This window comes from Oryctolagus cuniculus, chromosome 6 (assembly GCF_051225735.1).
Source record: "Oryctolagus cuniculus isolate XC-2025 breed Fujian yellow rabbit chromosome 6, ASM5122573v1, whole genome shotgun sequence".
Classification (NCBI taxonomy): domain Eukaryota; kingdom Metazoa; phylum Chordata; class Mammalia; order Lagomorpha; family Leporidae; genus Oryctolagus; species Oryctolagus cuniculus.
Window position 1 is genome coordinate 90,132,672 of NC_142872.1, and position 23,256 is coordinate 90,155,927.

The window sequence follows — 23,256 nt, forward strand, 5'->3', positions numbered from 1 at the left end:
AGTAGTAGATCAGGCAGAATTATCTATGGTGACAAAATAGAATGGTGGTTACTTGGGGTAGGCAAGATTGTTGACTAAAACTTGACGTGGAACATATTTGAGAGGTAAAAAAATGTTCTATATACAACTTGTGGTCTTGTTAGCAAGTATATATATTTATCAAAGTTCTTCCTCTATTCTTAAATTATCCTTTATTAAAATCGATTAAATGACAAAAGTAACAAGGAACCATAAACTTATATTTATGAAAGAATATGTGATAATGCAATTTTCAAACACATTTAAACTCTTTAATGTATCCATTTCTCCAGATTCATATATATGTATATGTATGTGTATGTGTACCTATTTAATGAGAGTTGAGTTTTTTAGCATTTTATATTATGTAGGATGAATTTACATTCTTGCTTATGTTAAAACCCTTTATCTTGAATAAGTGCCTTTTCCCTGTAGGGAAAACAAGGTTGTTATCAACTCTACTTACTAATCATTTTGAATTAAACATTTTCCTTTGGAAAATGCAATTTAAATCATCTTGAATATTATATAGATTATTGGTAAAAGTAATTAAGGAATAGAATAAAGGTAATTATAATTTCTGATGGATGAACTGATAGGGATAAAGTGAGAATTGACCTGAACTCTCATCTAAAACTAGAATAAAATTAAAGGAAATCTTAAAACTTTAGTTGTGTTTTTAATTGATTTCCACACACCAGTGCACTTCTAAGTAGTCTATTTTCACTGAAAACTGTAAGCAGAAGATTCCGCAAGGAAAGGTATTTGGTACTCATGACATGACAGTCATCTTCTAGAACTAGCTTCTAAAACATATGCAACACGGTTTCTTTTCTAAGACCTATTTATTCTTCAAAAATTTATTTCCAAATGAAATATATAAAATTCTTTGCACAAATTTAGAAAAAAAAATCTTTCTGGAATACTACTTAAATAATAGTAAAGGGCCAATTTTCAAATGTGATTTATTAAAACTATGGGGCGGGTTACGCCCCGGCCTGGAGCACCAGCATCCCATATGGGCGCCGGTTCAAGACCCGGCTGCTCCGCTTTACATCCAGCTCTCTACTGTGGCCTGGGAAAGCAGTAGAAGATGGCCCAAGTCCTTGGGCCCCTGCACACGTGTGGGAGACCTGGAAGAAGTTCCTGGCTCCTGGCTCCTGGCTCCTGGCTTCGGATCGGTGCAGCTCTGGCTGTTGCAGCCAACTGTGGAGTGAACCATTGGATGGAGGACCTCTCTCTCTCTGCCTCTCCTTCTTTCTGTGTAACTCTGACTTTCAAATAAATAACTAAATCTTTAAAAAAATTTAAAACTAATATCAGTGGTCAGATTTGCATATTACCACTCCTATACACCAGAACTCTATGTTCACTTTGAACAAGTTCCTCACAGCAGACTGCAGAGCAAAGTCTTGGCTCAGATATGCACAAGTTTCAGTGAACACAGTGACATCTCTTTGATATTTGTCTGTTAAAAATATATTCCTTTGATGGAGTATAGGTTTCATTTTTTAGAACTATAATGTGAGCTTTGATGTTAATTTTTTGTTTTATGTGAAAGGAATACTTGTATCATTTTTATTTTAAACATTACAAAATACTCCAAGTCTTACAAAGAGAAGCAGTAGTTCTTTCTCCCAAGTGTCTCCACTCCATGGAGGTAATCATTTGCAATTGATTTAGTTTTGTCTTCTAAAATTTATCTCCATAATTCCAAAGGAAGTAACATCAATTATAAATAATGTAACTATTAATAAAGTACAATTTTCTTTGTAAAAATAATACAACTTTATTTCTTGATTTATGAAATGTTGGCCTCATCCTTTTTGACACTGCCTGTCTTCTTATATTTGGAATTACAGGTGTTCGATGTACAACTCTCATTCTGGAACTCTCCCTCTATTCTTCCCCCCACTTTTTTTTTTTTTTTTTTTGGTTTGCTACTTTATATTTTAGCTCTACCAACTCTCTGAGAGATTATAGGAAACACGTATTAAGACATAATCTATTTAAAACATCTAATCTCTGTTCACATTTAGTGATTTGGTTGTCACTTCATTTTTCATACGATCTATTCCCTAATTCCTTGAAGCTTGAAAATTTTTGGTTTTTTTTTTGGGGGGGTGGATTTGATTGCACCAAAAGTTTGTGGTGCTGTGCTTGTTGCACATGTGTTTCATTTGTTGTATTTAACATTCAGTGAACCCTTTTAACAAGTCAACTTCTAGAGCTCTGGGAAAATTTCTTGATTGTTTCTGATATTTTTTAGCAGTACATTTGCCCTGTTATGTCTTTTTATTTTTTATTTATCTATTTATTTATTTAGAGAGGTAGAGTTACAGACAGAGAGACATCTGCTGGTTCACTCCCCGAATGAATGCAATGGCCAAAGCTGGGCCTATCAGAAGCCAGGAGCCAGGAGCTTCTTCTGGGTCTCCCAGGTGGGTGCAGGGGCACAAACACTTTTGCCATCTTCTACTGCTTTCCTAGGCCATAGCAGAGAGCTGGATAAAAAGAGGAGCAGTCACAACACAAGCCAACATCCATATGAGATGCTGGTTCCTACTAAGCCATAGTGTCAGCCCCCTGTGTTATGTTTATAAGTCATATGGTATACACCTGGAATGATGCTTTTTATTTACTGATATTTGGTGTACTTTCTGGTATATTTCAACTATATCTAGAAATTCTTCTATTGATTTTTATTTATTTCAATACTTATATTTCCAGAAGCTCTTCCTTATATTCTGAGTGTTTTTTTTTCTTTTTGCATATTCACCAATTTCTGAATGTGTCTTCACTTTCCTCTTTGAAAATTTTAACATTATGTTTTCATTTTTCTTCCAGATTCATCTTCTATTTCCTTTGAGTTTCTTTGTTTATTTCTTGGAGTTTGTTTTTATATTATAGATTTTCCCCAGGTTACTGGAAATTCTTGAACACCCATTCATATTTAAGATTGAGGCACAACAATTTATGTGAAAGTGCGTGGCTTATTAGATAATTAGTTTCATGATATGCTAACTAGGTAGGGAGCTGGTTAATGGTTATTAAGGTGTTGAAGAGATGTTGATCAGAGGATAAAAAAAATTAGTTGGAAAATAGAAATAAAGTAAAAAGATATATTGTATAGCATGGTTACTATGGTTAATGGTGATATAGTATACTCTTGAACATGCTGAGAAAATATAATTTAAATGGTCTCACCAAAAAAAAAGACAAGTGAGATATGCATTTGTCAATTAGCCCAATTTAGCCATTGCACAATATATACATATTTCAAAACAATATGTTGCCTATGATAAACATCAATGAAAATCAGTAACAAGTGCTCTCCAGGGTGAAGAAGCTCTGACTTGCAGCATGTGCTGTTTCTATGATGTAACTATGCCCACCGTGGCGAACGTCAAGCTATCAACTCCACTTCAAATTGTTCTCAAAATGTCTAAAAATTAGACAATTACTTCTCACAAACCAGTAACAGTTGATTGACTGTCACACATTTCTCTTCAATATTAATTTTTGTAGCATTCTTTTGAGTTTCTCCAGAGAATGACTTAACAATATACTACTTCAGAGTAAGTCGTAGAAGAGGTTACACATGACTGTGCTTGTGAAGACCAAGATAAATGCTTTGTACATACAGTCTCACTGTACCTCCTGGTTTCTTTGTACAGAGCTTTTGTCTTCCATCTGCTCTGGTGTCTGATTTTGGAGATACTCTGCTTCAAATTGTCCTTCCTTCTTTAGGGTGGAGAAAGGTAGTCATGGGGCCACACAGGATGAGAAAAGACTGTTAATTCACCTGCTTCTAACATAGGTGGTTTAAACCCACCCTTTATTTATACATCCCACTTTTGCATTTTTACATCCCATAGTGTTTAAGCATAATATCCCTGTTTTCTGCCATAAATGGTCTCTTTAACTTGAACTTTTTTCTCTTGTTAGCATGATTTACTATGGAGAAACAGAATTTTTTGATTATCCATTAGTGTTGACTTCTCAATCCACATTTCTTGCCACAAAATTTTTACCGTTTCTTCTCCATCCTTTAGGGTTTTTTCTCATTGTTTTGTATTTAAACCACTGTCTCCTGCTTCCCTGGGTATATATAAGCAGGAATCTGAAGCCGAAAAAGGGCAGGAACTCAAACCCTTGCACTCTTATATGGGATGCGGCATCCCAAGCGGTGTCTTAACCACTGTGCCAAAGGCAAGCTCCTTTTTAGTATTTTTCTTAATACTATCTCTTCAAGTATGAAAGTTTTAAACTTTGAAAGAGTTTAAACATATTAAATGAACCATGGTTTTTTTAAAAAAAATGTTTATTTTTATCTGCTTGAAAGGCAGAGCAACAGAGAGAGACAGAGACAGAGAAACAGTGAGAGGTGTTTCATTTGCTGGATTGCTCCCCCCCCATTTGCTCAAAAATGCCAGGGTTGGGCAGCCAAAGCCAGTAACCTTGAACTCCATCAGAATCTCCCACATGGGTGGCCGGGGAACAGAGAGTTGGGTCATCACCAGCTGCCTTCTAGGATGCATTACCAGGGAGCTCCACTGGAAGCAGAAGAGCCAGAACTCAAACTGGCACTCTGACATGGTATGTAGGCATCCCAGGAAGTGTCTTAATCCAATGCACCCAAAGACTGCCTCTGGCCCATGCTTTTGATGTTATATCTAAAATTTTCTTGATTAATTTAAGTTATATCTAAGACTTGCTTGCTTAATTTAAGCTCATAAAGTTTACTTCTACATGTTCTCAAATTTTTGTAGTTATATATAAATTATAATTACATATTAATTATTAAAATTAACTATTAAAATTATTAAAATTAATTATATGTAATTAATTTTTAGTTACTTTTTGGAAGGGGAATTAGGTAAAGGCATAAATTAATCTTTTTATTCAAAATATTCAATTATTTCCTTATATATTTTTGAATAGATGAGTCTTTTCTCATTGCATTTTCTAGGGACATTTGTTAAAAATCAAATGACCACTAATATAAAGTTTATTGAATATGTCAATAATAGTGAAATGGGGGCAGACATTTGGCACAGTGCTTAAGCTGGCACTTGGGATGCCCACATTCCAACTACGAGTACCTGGGACGGAGTTCTAGCTCTACCCTCCATTCCAGCTTCCTGTTAATGCACATTCTGTGAAGCAGCAGGTGTCAGCTGAAATAGTTCATTCTTACCATCAAAGTGGAAGACCTGGATTGAGTTTGCAAATTCTGATTTTTACAAAGCCCAGTGCCAGCTATTGTGGGCACTTGGGGAATGAACCAAAAGATGGAAGATTTCTCTTAGTCACTGTGTGTACATCTCTCTCTCTCTCTGTCTGCCATTCAACTAACTAAAACAATAATAATAGCATGCATGATTTAATTATTATTTTTTAAAATTTTATTTAAGGTATACAAATTTTATGTATTTCATATATATAGGTTTAGAAACATAGTGATACTTCCCATTCTATCTTCCCTCCCACCCATGCTTTGATCTATGAAGTTATTCTAAATTTCTTATTTATTTGTTTATTTTAAAGAGTTTATAATGTATTGAAAGATGGAGTTACACAGAGAGAGGAAGAGATGGGGGGCATCTTCCATCAACTTGCTCACTCCCTAAATGACCCTAATGTCCAGGACTGGGCCAGACCAAAACCCGGAGCCTGGAATTCCATCCAGGTCTCCCACCTGGACAGCAGGATCCCAAGCACTTGGGACATTCTTTGATGCTTTCTCAAGTGTATTGGCAGAAGCTGGATCAGAAATGGAACAGCCAGGAATTGAACCAGTGCCCATATGAGAATATCAGCATAGCAGGTGATGGCTTAACCCTTTGTGTTACAATGCCAGCCCCTACATTTCTTATTTATCTACTTCATAGGCAGAGAGAGAGAGAGAGAGAGAAAGACAGAGAGAGAGAGAGAGAAGGAGAGAATTTAATTGCTGGTTCATTCCCTAGATCTCGACAATAGCCAGGGATGGGCCACCTACATCGGTGGTAGCAATCCAACTGTTTAGACAATCACCTGCTGTCTCCCAATGTATACATTTACAAGAAGCTGGAATCACGAGTGGAGACTTGAACCCAGGCACTCGGCATCCTAAATGGTTTCTTAACCATCAAACCAAACACCATCCAATAACTACATTTTTAAAGAGAAAATAGGAATCTGCATTGTGGCATATTGGATAAAGCCACCACCTGCAATGCCCGCAACACATATGGGTGCTGGTTCACATCCCGACAGTTTCATTTCCAATTCTCTCCCTGCTAATGGCCTGAGAAAATCTACAGAAGATAGCCCAAGTGTTTGGGCCCTTGCCCCTCAATTGGCTGACCGGAAAGAAGCTTCTGGCTCCTGGCTTTGGCCCAGCCTAGCCTGGTGTTGCAACCATTTGGGAAATGAATCAACAGATGGATGAAAACTCTCTCTCTCTCTCTCTCTCTCTCTCTCTTCCCCCACTCTCTCTGTAGCTCTTTCAAATAAATTTAAAAAATAAATCTTTGAAAAAATAAGAGAGCTTGGGCTGGTGCTGTGGAATAGCTGGTAAAGCCGCAGCCTGCAGTGCTGGCATCCCATATGGGCTCAAGTTGGAGTCCAGGCTGCTCCACTTCCAATCCAGCTCTCTGCTATGGCCTTTGAAAGAGGTGAAAGATGGCCCAAGTTCTTGGGCCCCTGCATCCATGTGGGAGACCTGGAAGAAGCTCCAGGCTCCTGGTTTCAGATTGGCCCAGCCCCAGGAGTTGCAGCCATCTGGGGAATGAACCAGATGTCATTGCCTCTCTGTCATTCTGCCTTTCAAATAAATAAATAAATCTTAAAAAAATAAGAGAGAATTAAAATTTGAAACTGTTGAAGTATTTATTTCTTCCCATTTTTTTTAGTTTTATTGTATTTTCTTTGGAAACATTTTATTATGCATGGTTTTGGAAATATATTGAAGTTCTCCTGGACATAATGTATAATTAAATTTTAAAGCAGTTAAATGAAAATATCTTTTTATTTAGCAGATTATAGAACTGGATGCATCCTTATTGGATAAGCATTATAAATTACTTACTTTAGATTCCTATTATGTATTTATTACAGTTTAATCAACCTGCCAAAGACTAAGAATTGTATATAAATCAGTTATTAAGTTTCTGCCGTGGACTCAGTGTTTGTGCCCACCATCAAATTTAGATGCAGAAGTCTTAAATACCAATGAGATGTTATTGGGAAGTGGGGTCTTTGGATGGGAATTATGTCATAAATATGGAGCACTGATGAATGGAATTAATCCCTTAAAAAAAAAAAAGGCCAGAGAATTAATTAGCTTACTTTGTGCCATGTGAAGATCCAGGAATACGACTGTCAATAAGCCAAAAAAAGAATTCTCTTTATGAACTCAGTTCTTTTGGAGTCTGATTAAAAAAAAATCATTGCCCACCCCTGTATCCAGAAATGTTTCCCTTATGTTTTCTAGTAGTATTTTCAAAGTTTCAAATCTTATATTTATGTCTTTAATCCATTTTGAGTACATTTTTGTTCATAGTGGGAGATAGGAGTCTAGTTTTGTTCTTCTGCATATAAATATGTGATTTTCCCAGCACTATTTGTTGAAAAAGCTGTCTTTTTCCCAATGATTATTCTTAGCAACGTTGGCAAAAATGGGTTAGTTACGGATGCACGGGCTCATTTCAAGGTTCTCTCTTCAGTTCTGTTGGCCTATAGATCTGTTTTTAGATTTTAATCATTGGAGTTTTGAAATATATCTTTTATTTATTTATTTTTAAAGATTTTATTTATTTATTTGAGAGGTAGAGTTACAGCCAGTGAGAGGGAGAGACAAAGAGAAAGGTCTTCCTTCCTTTGGTTCACCCCCAAAATGGCCACTACGGCTGGTGCTGCGCCGATCCAAAGCCAGGAGCCAGGAGCTTCCTCCTGGTCTCCCATGTGGGTGCAGGGCCCCAAGGAGTTGGTCCATCTTCTACTGCTTTCCCAGGCCATAGCAGAGAGCTGGATTGGAAGAGGAGCAGCCGGGACTAGAACCAGCACCCACATGGGAGCCAGCGCCACAGCACCAGCCTTTAATATGTTTTAAAGTTAGGTAGTTTAATGCCTCGTGCTTTGTTCCTTTTGCTCAAAATTAAGTAAAATCTCAAAAGCACAGTAAGTAACAGCAAAAATGGACAAATGGGGTTTCCTGAACTTTTTCATAGCAAATGAAACTATCAACAGAGTAAAAAGAAAACCTACACCAGTTATGAGTTTCCAAGGCTATGGAAGCCCCTTGAGTTCTCCGACTCTTATCTTGTTTAGACACGGTCATAGTCAAAGTGGAGGTTCTCTCCTCCCTTCAGAGAAAGGCACCTCCCTCTTTGAAGACCTGTTCTTTCCACTGGGATCTCACTCACAGAGATCTTTTTGCCAGAGTGTCTTGGCTTTCCATGCCTGAAATACTCTCATGGGCTTTTCAGCCAGATCCGAGTGCCTTTAGGGCTGATTCTGAGGCCAGAGTGCTATTTAGGACATCCGCTATTCTATGAGTCTGCTGAGTATCTCACTTCCCATGTTGGATCACTCTCCCCTTTATTTATTCTATCGGTTGGTGTTAGCAGATACTAGACTTGTTTATGTGCTCCCTTTGACTCTTAGTCCTTTCATTATGATCAATTGTGAACTGAAATTGATCACTTGGAGTAGTGAGATGGCATTGGCACATGCCACCTTGATGGGATTGAATTGGAATCCCCTGGTATGTTTCCAACTCTACCAATTGGGGCAAGTCAGCCCGAGCATGTCCCAAATTATACATCTCTTCCCTCTCTTATTCCCACTCTTATGTTTAACAGGGATCACATTTCAGTTAATTTTCAACACTTAAGAATAACTGTGTGGTAATTACAGAATAGCCTTGGAAACTCATAACTGGTGCATAGGGAGATTACTGATGCCATAAACAGGAGTGTCAATTGGTAAAGTCAACAACAGGAGTCACTGTGCACTTACTCCTCATGTAGGATCTCGGTCCTTAACGTGCTGTACACTGAGGCTTAATGCTATAACGAGTACTCAAACAGTATATTTCACTTTGTGTTTCTATGGGGGTGCAAACGACTGAAATCTTTACTTAATGTACACTAAACTGATCTTCTGTAAAAAAAAAAAAAAAAAAAAAAGAAAGAAATTTTCAATTCCCAACTTGACTCTCACTGGGATTAAACATGACAATAGGTCTGATCTGATTTCATCATCATTTAAAAAAAATCATCTATTATTTTTCACTTTATGTTTCTGTGTGGGAGCAAACTGTTGAAATACTTACTTAAGGTATACTAAGCTGATCTTCTGTATATTAAGATAATCGAAAATGAATCTTGATGTGAATGGAAGGGGAGAGGGAGTGGGAAAGGGGAGGGTTGTTGGTGGGAGGGACGGTATGGGGGGGGAAGCCATTGTAACCCATGAGTCGTACTTTGGAAATTTATATTCATTAAATAAAAGATAAAAAAAAAAAAGAAAAAGAAAACCTACAGAATTAGAAGATATCAGTGGTCAAAGTTGTGATGCAGCAGGTTAAGCTACTGCTCGCAATGACAGCACACCCTATTGGAGTGCCATTTTGGATATCAGTTGTTCAGTTTCCAAACCAGCTTCTTGCTAATGAGCCTGGGAAGGCAGCAGAAGATGACCCATGTAGGAGGACAACATGGAGCTCCTGGTTCCTGACTTCAGCATGGTCCAGACTGGGCTATTGCAGCAATTTGAGGTGTGAATCAGCAGGTGGGAGATATCTCTCTGTCTCTGTCTCTCTCTCTCTCTCTGTTACTCTGCCTTTTAAATACAGACATAAGTCTTTTAAACATGGGAGAAACAATTTGCAAACTACACATCTGACAATTAATTGATATACAGAATATATGAGGAATTCAAATAATATAATTCCAAAAATACCACAAATAATCCAGTTAAAAATGGGAAGTATATCTATATAGACATTTCTCAATCGCCAATAAGATCATGAAAAAAATGCTGAACATCACTCATCATCAAGAAAATACAAATAAAAACTACTGTGAGATATACCTCACATCAGTTAGAATGACTAATATAAAAAAAGAAAAGATAACATGTGTTATCAAGGATGTGGAGAAAGGAGAACATTTGCACATTGTGGATGGGAATGTAAATTAGTAAAGCAATTGTGGAAAACAGTATGGAGGTTCCTCAAAAAACTAAAAATAGAACTACCATATGACCCAGCAATCAATTCCCCACTGGATATATTTCTAAGGGAAGTGAAATCAGCCTATTGAAGAGTCGTCCGCACTCCCATGATTATTGCAACGCTATTCACAGTTGCCAAGAAATGGAAACAACTTAAGTGTCTATCTCCTGATGAATGAATACAGAAAATGTGATACATACTACTCAGCCACAAAAGGGATGAAATCACATTCTTTGCAACCACATAGTTGTAACCAGAGGTCTTACATTAAGTGAAATGAGTCAAGCACATGCATCACATGATCACACTCATATGTGGATTCTAAAAAAAAGCGATTTCACAGAATTGAAGTGTATAATAGTGGCTACCAGAGGCTTAGGAGGAAAAGTGTAGAAATTCATGAGAGATACACTAACTAAGGGTTTCATCCTTAGTTTCTCCTTGAATTTCTAACACATTTGACTTTATTGATTTCATGCTACATACATGGCATACATAGTTTTATAAAAGTTGTATTTTATTTTAAATCATGAATTTAAAATTTTTAAGTAATCATCTAGTCCTTTAAAATGCGTTTAATTTATTAAATTACCACAGAGACTACCTGTGACATTGTCCTTTTAAATTAAATTAAATTAAGTCACTTTAGTGTGATTACATGTATTTGGCATAAAATTTCACATAGTTTTATTTTCCAACTTTTTGATTTACTTTCTTTTAGGTCTATATCTTATAAATGTTTTATACCATTTTTTTCTATCTCAACTTGAAAGCCCATAGTCAGCTTTTCAACAGCTTTATTGGGAAAGATTTGGGGAAAAACTTATTTGTATAAACTGGATATATCAGATTGCATAATTTGTAAGCTCACCACATGTTAAACCATATTCAGGTCAAGTAACAAGATTTCCACAAGGTTCAAAACTTTCCTCTTGATGCTTTGTAACCACTCCTGCTCCTTTCTGCTTCTATTCTGGAACAATAAATGATCTGCTTTCTATAATTATCTATCAGTCTCTATCTTTTAGGCTTTTTTAAAAAAAATAAATCCAAGTGATATGTATTCACTTTCATCTGGTTTCTTTCACTAACTATAAAAATCTTGGTAATACTAGCTGTTCAACACTAATAAGTTATTTCAAGTTTTATGTGGATTTCTATTCCCATGTTGCTGGATATTTGGATATTGTTAAATTTTGTTGATTAAAAATAAAATTACTAAGAATACTCACATACAGATTTTTCTATGGTTATAAGCTTTAGATTTCTCTTCAAATACCTATAAATGACATGTTGCATCATATAATACATATTTGTTTAAATTTAGAAGCGGCCAAACAGTTTTCCATAGCAGGTGTACAATTTTACATTCCTTTCAGCATGTATGAGAGTTCCAGTTCCTTTACATCCTCAATAACACTCAGTGTGGTTGGTCTTATGCCCATCATGTATATCTGGTGATACCTAATTGTATAGAATTTTATTAATGGTTAATATTTTAATAATATTTCATGTACCTTTAATAATATGCCTTTTTATTACATACCCACTCAACACTTTTTTTAAAAAATTCATTTTAAATTGGGTTATTTCTTTTCTTATTATTGAGTTTTAAGACTTCTTTATGTAATCTGTATATAATTCTTTATCAGATATTTATTTACAGATATTTTATTTTGGTCAACAACCTGTGTACATATTCCTTTAACTGTCCTTCAAAAAAAAGAAGTTTTTCAGTTTGAAGTTGAATTTATCAATTTCTTGTATTAAGAAATGTGCTTTCAGTGTCTTATCTAAGGAAATTTTGCCTATTCAATTTCACAAATGTTTTCTCCTACTTTCTTCCATAATTCTTTAATTTTTAAGTTTTTACATGGAAATTTATGATCCATTTTGCTTTGTATTATATGTAGTGTAAAGTATTATCAGGGGATACTGTGAAGAAAATGCCTAGAAATTCAACAATTTAAAGGAAATGGATCAGAGTTGGCATTGTGTTGTACCTGGTCAGGCTGCAGCCCGCAATGCCAGCATCCCATGTGGGCTCTGGTTTCTGTCCTGGCTGCTCCACTTCTGATCCAGGTCCCTGCAAGTGTGCTTGGAAAAGGAGCAGAGGAAGTCCAACCCCTTGAGCCCCTGTACCCGTGCGGGAGACCCAGAGGCTGCTGGCTTCAGCCTAGCCCTGCCCTGGTCTTTGCAGCTATTTGTTGAGTGAACCATTGGATGGAAGATCTCTCTACCTCTCCCTCTCTCTCTGTAACTCTGCCTGTCAAATAAGTAAAGATAGATCTTTTAATAACAAAAGGAAATGGATCCATACATACATTTTCTTCAAAATATTTCAAGATTACTCTTCTAAAATTTGTAGAGTCTCAAGTAGCTTTACATCTCTCATGCTTGGTAGAGGTCATTTGTCCTTTCTTCTCTCTTTTTCTCCCTTTCTACTCTCCTGATCAGTCTGGCTAAAAATGTACTAAAAACTATCTCTGGATTCATCTATTTTCTCTATTTATGTTTTCTACTCTGATCTTAATATTTAAATGTTACCAATTATTTTAGGATTTATTTGTTCCTTTTTTGCTAGCTTGCCAGTTTCTCCAGGTAACAGCTGTGGTGATTGATTTTGTCATTTTTCTTTCATAAAATATCAAATCATCTATAATAAGTATCCTCTGAGGGTTCTTTATGATTTAAGCCTTGGCTTTCATGGTGGTGGTATTTGGAAGAGTTGTGGAATTATAAAAATGTACCACCTAGTAGGAGCTCTGTAGGTCATTGGGGACACACCCTCAGAAGATAAAGCTGGTGAGACATTGGGCATATTCTTTTAAGAGCCTGAGTTTAGTCCCACTTGGCCTCTCTTATTTTCCATTCGATATATGATCCTGCTTCTGTACATGTTTCACTATCCACCATTCCCTATTCACCATGAGGTCTCATCAGAACTGAGTTGATGTTGGTGTCATGCCTTTGAACCTTCACAATTGTGAGCTAAAGAAACTTCTTCTTTATAAGTAGCCTGAGTCAGGTGTTTTGTTAAAGTGCCAGGAAGCTGATCAACGTACTATGTGAATTAAGCAAACAACATACTACATAGTTCCATTTAAATAAAATGAAGTGTAATGGACAAATCTACAAAAGAAGAAAGTAGAATGGTGGCTACTGCAGATAAGGAAGAGGGAAAAACTATGAATTATGTGGTTTCTTTTGAGGAAATATATGTATGCATATATAGATATATACATAATATTATAAATATTATATACATATACATGCATAGTATTATTACTATTGGAGGTTTTATTTTATGTATACATATGTACACAGTATATTTTTAAAAATTTATTCAAAGAGCAGAACACACATATATATACATAATATTATAAATATTATGTCTCTCTCTCAATGTCTAACTCTGCCTGTCAAAAAAAATAGATATAGATATAGATGTAGATATAGAGAGACACACCTACCACCTACATATATGCACATACATAAACACACACGTATATATATATATATATATATTCACATGCCATGCATATGCATATGAGGGTGACAGTTTTTACTCTACTTTAAAGATCTTTCTTCACTGTCTTCTACCTTGCATTGATTCCAAAGAGAAATTGCTATTCCTATCTTTATCTGTATGTAAGTTATGTAAGTTTTTTTTTTTTTTACCTCTGGCTGCTTTTCAGATTTTCTGTTTATTTTTGGTTTTGAGCAATTTCTCTTTGTTGTGTCTGATATAGTTATCTTTATGAGTCTTGTGTTTTACACTCATTAAGCTTTTTGGATATATGTGTTTATAGTTAATGAAATTTGGAATCTTCTCATTTATTTTTCCTCAAAATATTCCTACAATATTTTTTGTGCTCTTTTCCATGGACTTCAGCTACATATATATAGTAGTCTCCTTTTTTTTTAACTTTTATTTAATGAATATAAATTTCCAAAGTACGGCTTATGGATTACAATGGCTTCCCCCCCCATATCGTCTCTCCCACCCGCATCCCTCCCCTTTCCCACTCCCTCTCCCCTTCCATTCACATGAGGATTCATTTTCGATTCTCTTTATATACAGAAGATCAGTTTAGCATACATTAAGTAAAGATTTCAACAGTTTGCTCCCACACAGTTCACTGATGCTCTTTTTCTTTTAAAAAGTATTGTCTCCCAGTTGCCCCTCTTCCAGGCCAGCTCTCTGCTGTGGCCCTGGAGTGCAGTGAAGGATGGCCCAAGTGCTTGGGCCCTGCACCCCATGGGAGACCAGGAGAAGCACCTGTCTCCTGCCTTCGGATCAGCTCAGTGCCCCAGCCACAGCGCGCCGGCTGCGGCGGCCATTGGAGGGTGAACCAACGGCAAAAGGAAGACCTTTCTCTCTGTCTCTCTCACTGTCCATTCTGCCTGTCAAAAAAAAAAAAAAAAAAAAAAAGGATTGTCTCATTTGTACTTCATGTGGGAAATGTCTTGTTGCTCCATACTAAAATTCACTAATTATTTTTCTGCAGTATCTAATCTGCAGTTAAATCCTTCTGATGCCATTTGCATCTCAAGCATTGTAGTTTTCATCCCTGAAATTTTTTTTCTGCTTTTTTATATATTCCATATTTCTCCACAACCTTTTGAGCTTATGGGATAGAGTTTTAATACCTCTTTTAATTGTCTGCTAATTTGATCATCTGTGTCAGTTCTAGGGCAGCTATGATCTGTTGATTGTTCTCCTTATAACTGGTTGCATTTTTTTTTTACTATATTACATGACTATAATTTTTGACCTGCTCCATTTCCAACCTGGGCTGGTTCACCCCTCCTTAGACAACCTGGTGGTCCCCCGCTCCCAGGAGGTTACCATTTTGATGCTGAACTTAGTGGGAACACCGATCAGCATAGTGCACGACAGCAAAGAACTCCTGGACTCAAGTGATCCTCCAGCCTCAGCCTCCCAAGTAGCTGGGACTACAGGTGCATGCCACTGTGCCTGGCCATGCCTATAATTTTTGATTGGATGCCAGAAACTGTAAATGTTATGTTTTGGATTTGGGGACTTTTGCACATGTATAAGTGGTCTTGAATTTTGTTCTGAGACACAGTTGTTTTACTTGAGAATAGCATGAATAGACACATCCAGAGCAATGTTCTCTCTATGGCCAGTAATTCTCCACTCCAGAGGTAAAATCCATCCAATTCCATGTGAGTTATGGGTTTCTCCTGCCTGGGAGTTGAGAAAGGGCATTCTTCCTGGCCATGTGTGAGCTTTGAATACAGTTCTCAATCCTTTCAATGGCTGCTTTCCTAGCTTTGGATAATAATTTCTTCTCCTTAAAGTTCTAACACTATAATTTGCTTTTATTTGTTTTAGATTTCATATTATAATTACATACTTTCCTTAGTCGCTTCTTGCTACTATAACAAGATCCTCAAAAAGAGATAATTTTTAAAGAACAGGAATTTATTTCTTTCAGTTCTCGAGGTTGAGAGGTACAAGATTAAGCATCAGAAGATTCAGTATCTGCTTTCTTAAGATGATGCCTCATTGTTGTGTCCCTATGTTGTAAAAGAGTAAAAGGCCAAAAGGACTCTCTCAACATCTTTGATTAGGGCCCTAATGCCATTCATGAGATCAGAGGCCTCAGGCCTAATCACTTCCCACAAGCCCACCTCTCACTGTAGGATTAAGCTCAGACATACGAATTATAAAGGGACACATGCATCAAACCCAAACATAGCAAGCATGTTTTTTTCTATCTTGTTTCTTTCAGTAAATAATATGTCTGAAATTGAGCCATGTTGTTGCTGCTGGCAGCACTGCATTCATTTCATTAATTTGTTCTATTCTGTAGTATAACTGTTGTGTGATTTATTTATCTGCAAGTAGTCTACTGTTAAGGTATTTTTATTACCAGTTGTACAACTATGAATATTTTCATACATGTCTCTTGGCAAATGTTTTCCTATATATATATTTGTGCTTCCTACCCAACAAAAATTAGAATTGTTAAGTTCTATTGTATGCATATGTTAAAATTTGATAGATAATTACAGAATGTCTTCCAACACCATTATGTGAGTTCATATTGCCACTGTTAGTGTATGGAATTAATGACTGAAGCTCATCCTCACCAACTTTTTCTAGCATTATCTTTCTAATATTATATATTTTCATTGCTTTCTAGTCATAATTCTTTATGGTTGTAATTTATATTTCCCTTGATGACTGATACTGTTAAATGTTTTCATATATTAACTGGTCATTTGAATATCCTCTTTTATGAACTGCTAATTTATCTTTTGCTTATTATTCTACCGTGAGATTTTTATGAAGACTTAAAAGATTCTTTGTATTGCTTAGATATGAGCCTCTTATTAGTAATATTTGTGAAAATACTTTCTGCTTTTTATCTGAATTTTAATTTTCTTTTTAAAAACAGAATTTTTAAATTTAATATACTTCAATTTGTCAAGTTTTGTTTGCTTTATGAATAATGTCTGAGAAACCTTTCCTTTCTCCAGATGATGATGATGGAATGTGATCTAATTTAAAAAAGCCTTATTGTTTTGGCTTCCATGTAAAGATCTACAGCTCCAGCAAAATTACTGTTTGGTATGTAATGAAGTTAAGCATCAGAATTAGTACCTGAGGGCTGGCCCTGTGGCCTAACGAGTAAAGATGCCAACTTGATGGATCATTCTCTCCCTTTTTGATTATATCAGCTAGTATTAGCAGACACTAGTCTTGTTTGTGTGATCCCTCTGACTCTTAGACCTATCAGTGTGATCAATTGTGAACTGAAATTGATCACTTGGACTTGTGAGATGGCATTGGTACATGCCACCTTGATGGGATTGTATTGGGATCCCCTGGCACGGTTCTAAGTCAACCTTTTGGGTCAAGTCCGATTGAGCATGTCCCAAATTGTACATCTCCTCCCTCTCTAAACCCACTCTTATATTTAACAGGGATCACTTTTCAGTTAAAATTTAAACACCTAAGATTAATTGTGTGTTAATCACAGAGTTCAGCCAATAGTATTAGAACAAAACAAAGAGAAAATACTAAAATGGATAAAGTATTACATTGTACATCAATAGTAAGGACAAGAGCTGATCAAGTCACTGTTTCTCATAGCTGATAGAATCAAAAAGGGAGAGAATGACCCATCATGGGAAGCGGGATACACAGCAGACTCATAGAATGGCAGATGTCCTAAATAGCACTCTGGCCTCAGAATCAGCCCTTAAGGCATTTGGATATGGCTGAAGAGCCCATGAGAGTATTTCAGGCATGGAAAGCCAAGACACTCTGGAAAAAAAAAAAAATGGAAGATCTCTGGGAGTGAGATCCCAGTGGAAAAACGGGACCATCAAAGAAGGAGGTACCTTTCTCTGAAGGGAGGAGAGAACTTCCACTTTGACTATGACCCTGTCGGAATAAGATCAAAGTCGGCGAACTCAAAAGGCTTCCATAGCCTTGGCAACTCATGACTAGAGCCTAGGGAAATTACTGACACCATAAACAAGAGTGTCAAATTGTTAAGTCAACAACAGGAGTCACTGTGTACTTACTTCTCATGTGGGATCTGTCCTTAGTGTGTTGTCCAATGTGAAGTAATGCTATAACTAGTACTGAAACAGTATTTTACACTTTGTGTTTCTGTGGGGGTGCAAACTGATGAAATCTTTACTTAATATATACTAAATCGATCTTCGGTATATAAAGATAATTGAAAATGAATCTTGATGTGAATGGAATGGGAGAGGGAGCGGGAGATGGGAGGGGTGTGAGTGGGAGGGAAATTATGGGGGGGGGAGAGCCATTGTAATCCATTAACTGTACTTTGGAAATTTATATTTACTAAATAAAAAATAAATTAAGAAAAAAAGATGCCAACCTGCAGTGCTGACATCCCATATAGGTGCCGGTTTGAATCTTGGCTGCTCCACTTCTGATCCACTTCTTTGCTATCACCTGGGAAAGCAGAATACAGTCCAAGGCCTTGGACCCCTGCACCCACATGGGAAACTTGGAGGGAGCTCCTGGCTCCTGGCTTCAAATCAATGCAGTACTGGCTGTTGTGGCCATGTAGGGAGTGAACCAGCGGGTGGAAGACCTCTCTCTCTCTCTCTCTGTCTGTCTTTGTCTCTCTGTAACTCTGTCTTTCAAGTAAATAAATCTTAAAAAAAATAGTACCTGGTGTTTCTGGTGTATCTCAGTGGCTCAAAATTTTTGAAACAATCATCCTAGCCCCCTCTACAATATGGTGCTATTTTGATATAAATTATTTTCATATATTTTAGCCTCCACATTTCATCTTTGTATTTTCTTCCAGTGCTGAATATGCTAATTTGCTACAGAAAAATTATTAAAAAAATTTCCTTTAGAGTAACTATTGATGTAGGGTGATATTGTCATCTTGCTTGCCATCATGCACTGTAAAATCATCACAAAACACACCAAACACCAGAATAAGGAAAAGGGTTTATTGGGGAAAACCCAGAAGACTGGAGGGAAGGGGCAAAGAAGGAAAAAGAGAGAGTAAGAGAGGGAGAGGAGAGAGAGGTAAGAAGAAGGAGAGAGGGAGCGAGAGAGAAGACGAGAGCAACAAGAGAGAGGAGCCAAGAGAGAGCAGAGAGAAGAGAGAAAGGGAGAGGAGAGAGGGGAGCAAGAGAGAGAAGAATGAGAGGAGCTGAGAGAGAGGAGGAGCTAGGAAGGAGAGAAGAGAGTCAAGTATTAAAAAACAGATTGGTGACAACTAACTGAGCACCAAAGGGGAAACTTGTTGAAGTGAAATGGACACTATGAGAAACAGTGACTTGATCAGCTCTTGTCCTGACGGTTGATGTACAATGTAATACTTTATCCATTTTAGTATTTTTTTTGTTCTAGTACCATTGGTTGAACTCTGTAATTAACACACAATTATTCTTAGGTGTTTAAATTTTAACTGAAAAGTGATCCCTGTTAGGAATTTGGAAAAAATTATGTTGAGTGAAATAAGCCAATCCCAAAGGGACAAATACCACTTGTTCTCCTTGATAGGTGACAACTAACTGAGCACCAAAAAGGAAACCTGTTAAAGTGAAATGAACACTATGAGAAATGGTGACTTGATCAGCCCTCACCCTGACTGTTGATGAGCAGCTTAAGATGTTATCCCTCTTAGTATTTTTTTTGTTTGTTCTACTTAATACTTTTGGTTGAATACTGTAATCAATACACAATTCTTCTTAAGTGCTGAAACTTCACTGAAAAGTGATCGCTGTTAAATATAAGAGTGGGAATAAGAGAGGGAAGAGATGTGCAATTCGGGACGTGTTCAAGCTGACTTACCTCAAACAGTAGAATTAGAAACATACCAGGGGATTCGAATTCAGTCCCATCGAGGTGGCATGTACCAATGCCATCTCACTAGTCCCAGTGATCAATTTCTGTTCACAATTGATCATAATGATAGGACTAAGAACCAAAGGGATCACATAAACAAGAATAGTGTCTGCAAATACCAGCTGATAGAATCAAAAAGGGAGAGAATGATCCAACATGGGAAGTGAGATACACAGCAGACCCATAGAATGGCAAATGTCCTAACAGCACTCTGGCCTCATAATCAGCCCTTAAGGCATGCGGATCCAGCTGAAATGCCCATGAGAGTATTTCAGGCATGGAAAGCCAAGACACTCTGGGGGAAAAAAAAACCTAAATGAAATATCTCCATGAGTGAGATCCCAGTGGAAAGAACGGGTCATCAAAGAAGGAGGTACCTTTCTCTGAAGGGAGGAGAGAACTTCCACTTTGACCATGGCCTTGTCTAAAAATGATCAGAGTCGGTGAACTCAGGGGGCTTCCATAGCCTTGGCAGCTCATGACAAGAGCCTAGGGTGATTACTGAGACCATAAACAAGAGTGTCAATTTGTTAAGTCAACAACAGGAGTCACTGTGCACTTACTCCTCATGTAGGATCTTTGTCCTTAGTGTGCTGTACATTGAGATTTAATGCTATAACGAGTACTCAAACAGTATTTTTCACTTTATGTTTCTGTGTGGGAGCAAACTGTTGAAATCTTTACTTAATGTATGCTAAACTGATCTTCTGCATATAAAGAGAATCGAAAATGAATCTTGATGTGAATGGAAGGGGAGAGGGAGTGGGAAAGGGGAGGGTTGCGGGTTGGAGGGACGTTATGGGGGGGAAGCCATTGTAATCAACATTCTGTACTTTGGAAATTTATATTCATTAAATAAAAGTAAAAAAAAAAAAACAGATCCTTTTAAAACTTTGCCAGAGGGAGGGCAGGCAGGGAAGCGGAAGCAGCGAATCCCATTAGGATGGGGGTGGATCTTGACACTGGTGGTTGGGTGATGCGGCCACCTGGCTTCCAGCAATGGTGGCTGGGGCTAGAGCCTAGGATGGTGTCAGGGTGTAGATTGCCCCATAGATAAGACTGCACCATTCTCCTAATAATGCACTAACCAACGTGTTAACTAATCTTGCCTTTGTATTTCTGTATGAATTTTCAAGTTAGCTTGCTAAATTTATGAAACAGATTTTTGACTGCACATTCATTGAATCTGTAGGTCAGTTCAGAAAGAATTTATATCTTTATACTACTGTATCTTCTGATTCATGTATGCATTCGTGTAGTATACTCCTTTGCTAGCTTAGCTATTCCTTGTTTTAATGTTTTTAGTCTTCTATATTGTAGTATGGTAGTCTATCAAATTTAACCCTATGTATTTAAAATGTCAGTAATACTTAAATGATTGTGTTATTAAAATTCTGCTTCTGAATTGTCTCTTGTATAGTTAGAAGTATAATTTATTTCTTATTCTGACTCACATTCAGAATCCTATTAATTCTAAGTAGTACATCAACTGTGAGGAGGTTTCATTAACTGATTATTTTCCTTAATATGGATTATGTTTTCCTGCTTTTTTTATATGCCTGGTCATCTTTCCTTGGGTATATTAAATACTGTTAGTTTTTTGTGACTGCTATTTTATATTTCAATTCTCCTTGTACTTATATCCAAATCACCACTAACTGTCTCTTACTCTTGCTTTATTTTGTCCACTAAATTCTGCTTTCCAATTGTTTCCAAAATGACTACCTCACTTCCTTAGCACTGCTTGTTAAGGCAGTTTGTTATCTGTTTGTTGTCTCACTCTTTGTCTTGTGAATAATCTTATATATGGCTGCTAGGGCCTAAGCATATGTATTAAATATAATGTACTTATATACAGGACTGCTGGTTGTAATCAGTCATAATCATAGTTAGCAACCATGTGTTTGGCACATTTTATATGTCAGCTTCTAAAAATGGAATATTTCTAATCTTCACAAAATCTCTTTGAATTGGATAATTCTATCATCATTTTATAGATGGGAAAACTGATTTGCATGAGGCCTCACACCTTGTATGAAGAAAGGGGAAGATTCCAAGGTACACCCAACTAGCTCCAAAGCTTGCACTCTTTCTAAAGTGCCATAGCTCAATTTTATTGAATGCATTTGATGTTATGGATGTTGCCATTTTTCAAGTCTTTTCAACTGTTCTGTAAGTTTTTTTTTAGGTCTTTTAGATCTTTTATATCCTTCAAACCCCAATTTCCTCAGCAGGCAATAAATATTGATCAACTGGTTGAATTTTTGTGACACAATTCCTCAAAATAAGAACAGGCAGGTAGCAGAGGTATGTTCAACATGGATATGCAGTAAGGCTCTTTTGCTACAAAATTATACTCACTGGACAATGCTCCCTTGATGAGAGAAAATAGCTCTATAAAAATGAGCAACTAACAATAAGGTCATTTCCTCCTTGAAAGTGTTCTCAGTTCAATAATACCTGGACATTACATTTTACTGATATTCTCTGAAAAGTCAAGAAATACTAGGCCATCTCTAAGGTTGTTTCAAAACTCATTGAGTGAATTTCCAGTCTTCACTTGAATCAAAGCTACAGTCCTATAATAGAACCAACCATCAAATTACTGGACAATTCAGATAGAAAGAACCTTCCCCAAAACTATGAATACTCTCCAAAAGAAAAAGCATGAAAAAACTTGGACTGAAAAACAAGACTTGTGAACCATCTCATTCTGTCTACTTTATATAATTGTTCAAACTTTCCTTTATTTAAGGAGATCTTGTATCTTCATCATAAAGTATATTTTTTTCATTCTCTGGTTATGGATGAATTAGAGATTAGATAAAATGCAAATGAAATGGGGTGGATTTAGGCAAAAGAGTAGACATCACTTGGGATACCTGTAACCCTATATCAAAGTGTCTTGATATGGGTCATGGCTCTGCTTCCCATTCTATGTTTCTCGTAATGTGCATCCTGGGAAGTAGCAGGTGATGGTGATGTCTCAAGTGGTTGTATCACTGCAATCCATGTGTGAGACCCTAACTGAGTTCCTGGATCCTGACTTTGGCCTGGACCAGCCTTGGCCACTGGGGCCATTGGGAGAGTTAGCCAGCCGATGGGAAATAGTTAGCTCTGTTTTTTTCTCTCTCTCTATCTCCCCTTTCTCAAAAAAAAAAAAAAAAAAAAAAAAAAAAAAAAAAAAAAAAAAAAAACATGTTAAGTGGGCATAAACCCAGAAAAAGAATGACTATCCTCTGGAAACAATACATATTTCTCTCAGTTTTTCAAAGTTATCATTGTAAGCCGGCGCCGTGGCTCACTAGGCTAATCCTCTGCCTGTGGTGCCAGCATCCCGGGTTCTAGTCCTGGTGTGGGCGCTGGATTCTGTCCCAGTTGCCCCTCTTCCAGTCCAGCTCTCTTCTGTGGTCTGGGAAGGCAGTGGAGAATGGCCCAAGTGCTTGGGCCCTGCACCCGAATGGGAGACCAGCAGAAGCACCTGGCTCTGGGCTTTGGATCAGCGCAGTACACCAGCCGCAGCAGCCACTGGGGGGTGAACCAACAGAAAAAGGAAGACCTTTCTCTCTGTTTCTCTCTCTTACTTTCCACTCTGCCTGTCAAAAAAATAAAAAATAAAGTTATCATT

At 37.0% G+C, this 23,256-nt stretch overlaps 1 long non-coding RNA gene and 1 pseudogene across 1 annotated transcript in view; both read right to left on the reverse strand.

Moving 5' to 3' along the window:
• LOC149126228 (uncharacterized) overlaps positions 1-23,256 on the reverse strand; it is a 139,746-nt gene that overhangs the window by 80,216 nt on the left and 36,274 nt on the right. The gene's annotated exons all lie outside the window — the stretch shown is intronic.
• Positions 14,948-15,229, reverse strand: LOC149126229 (signal recognition particle RNA; annotated as a pseudogene).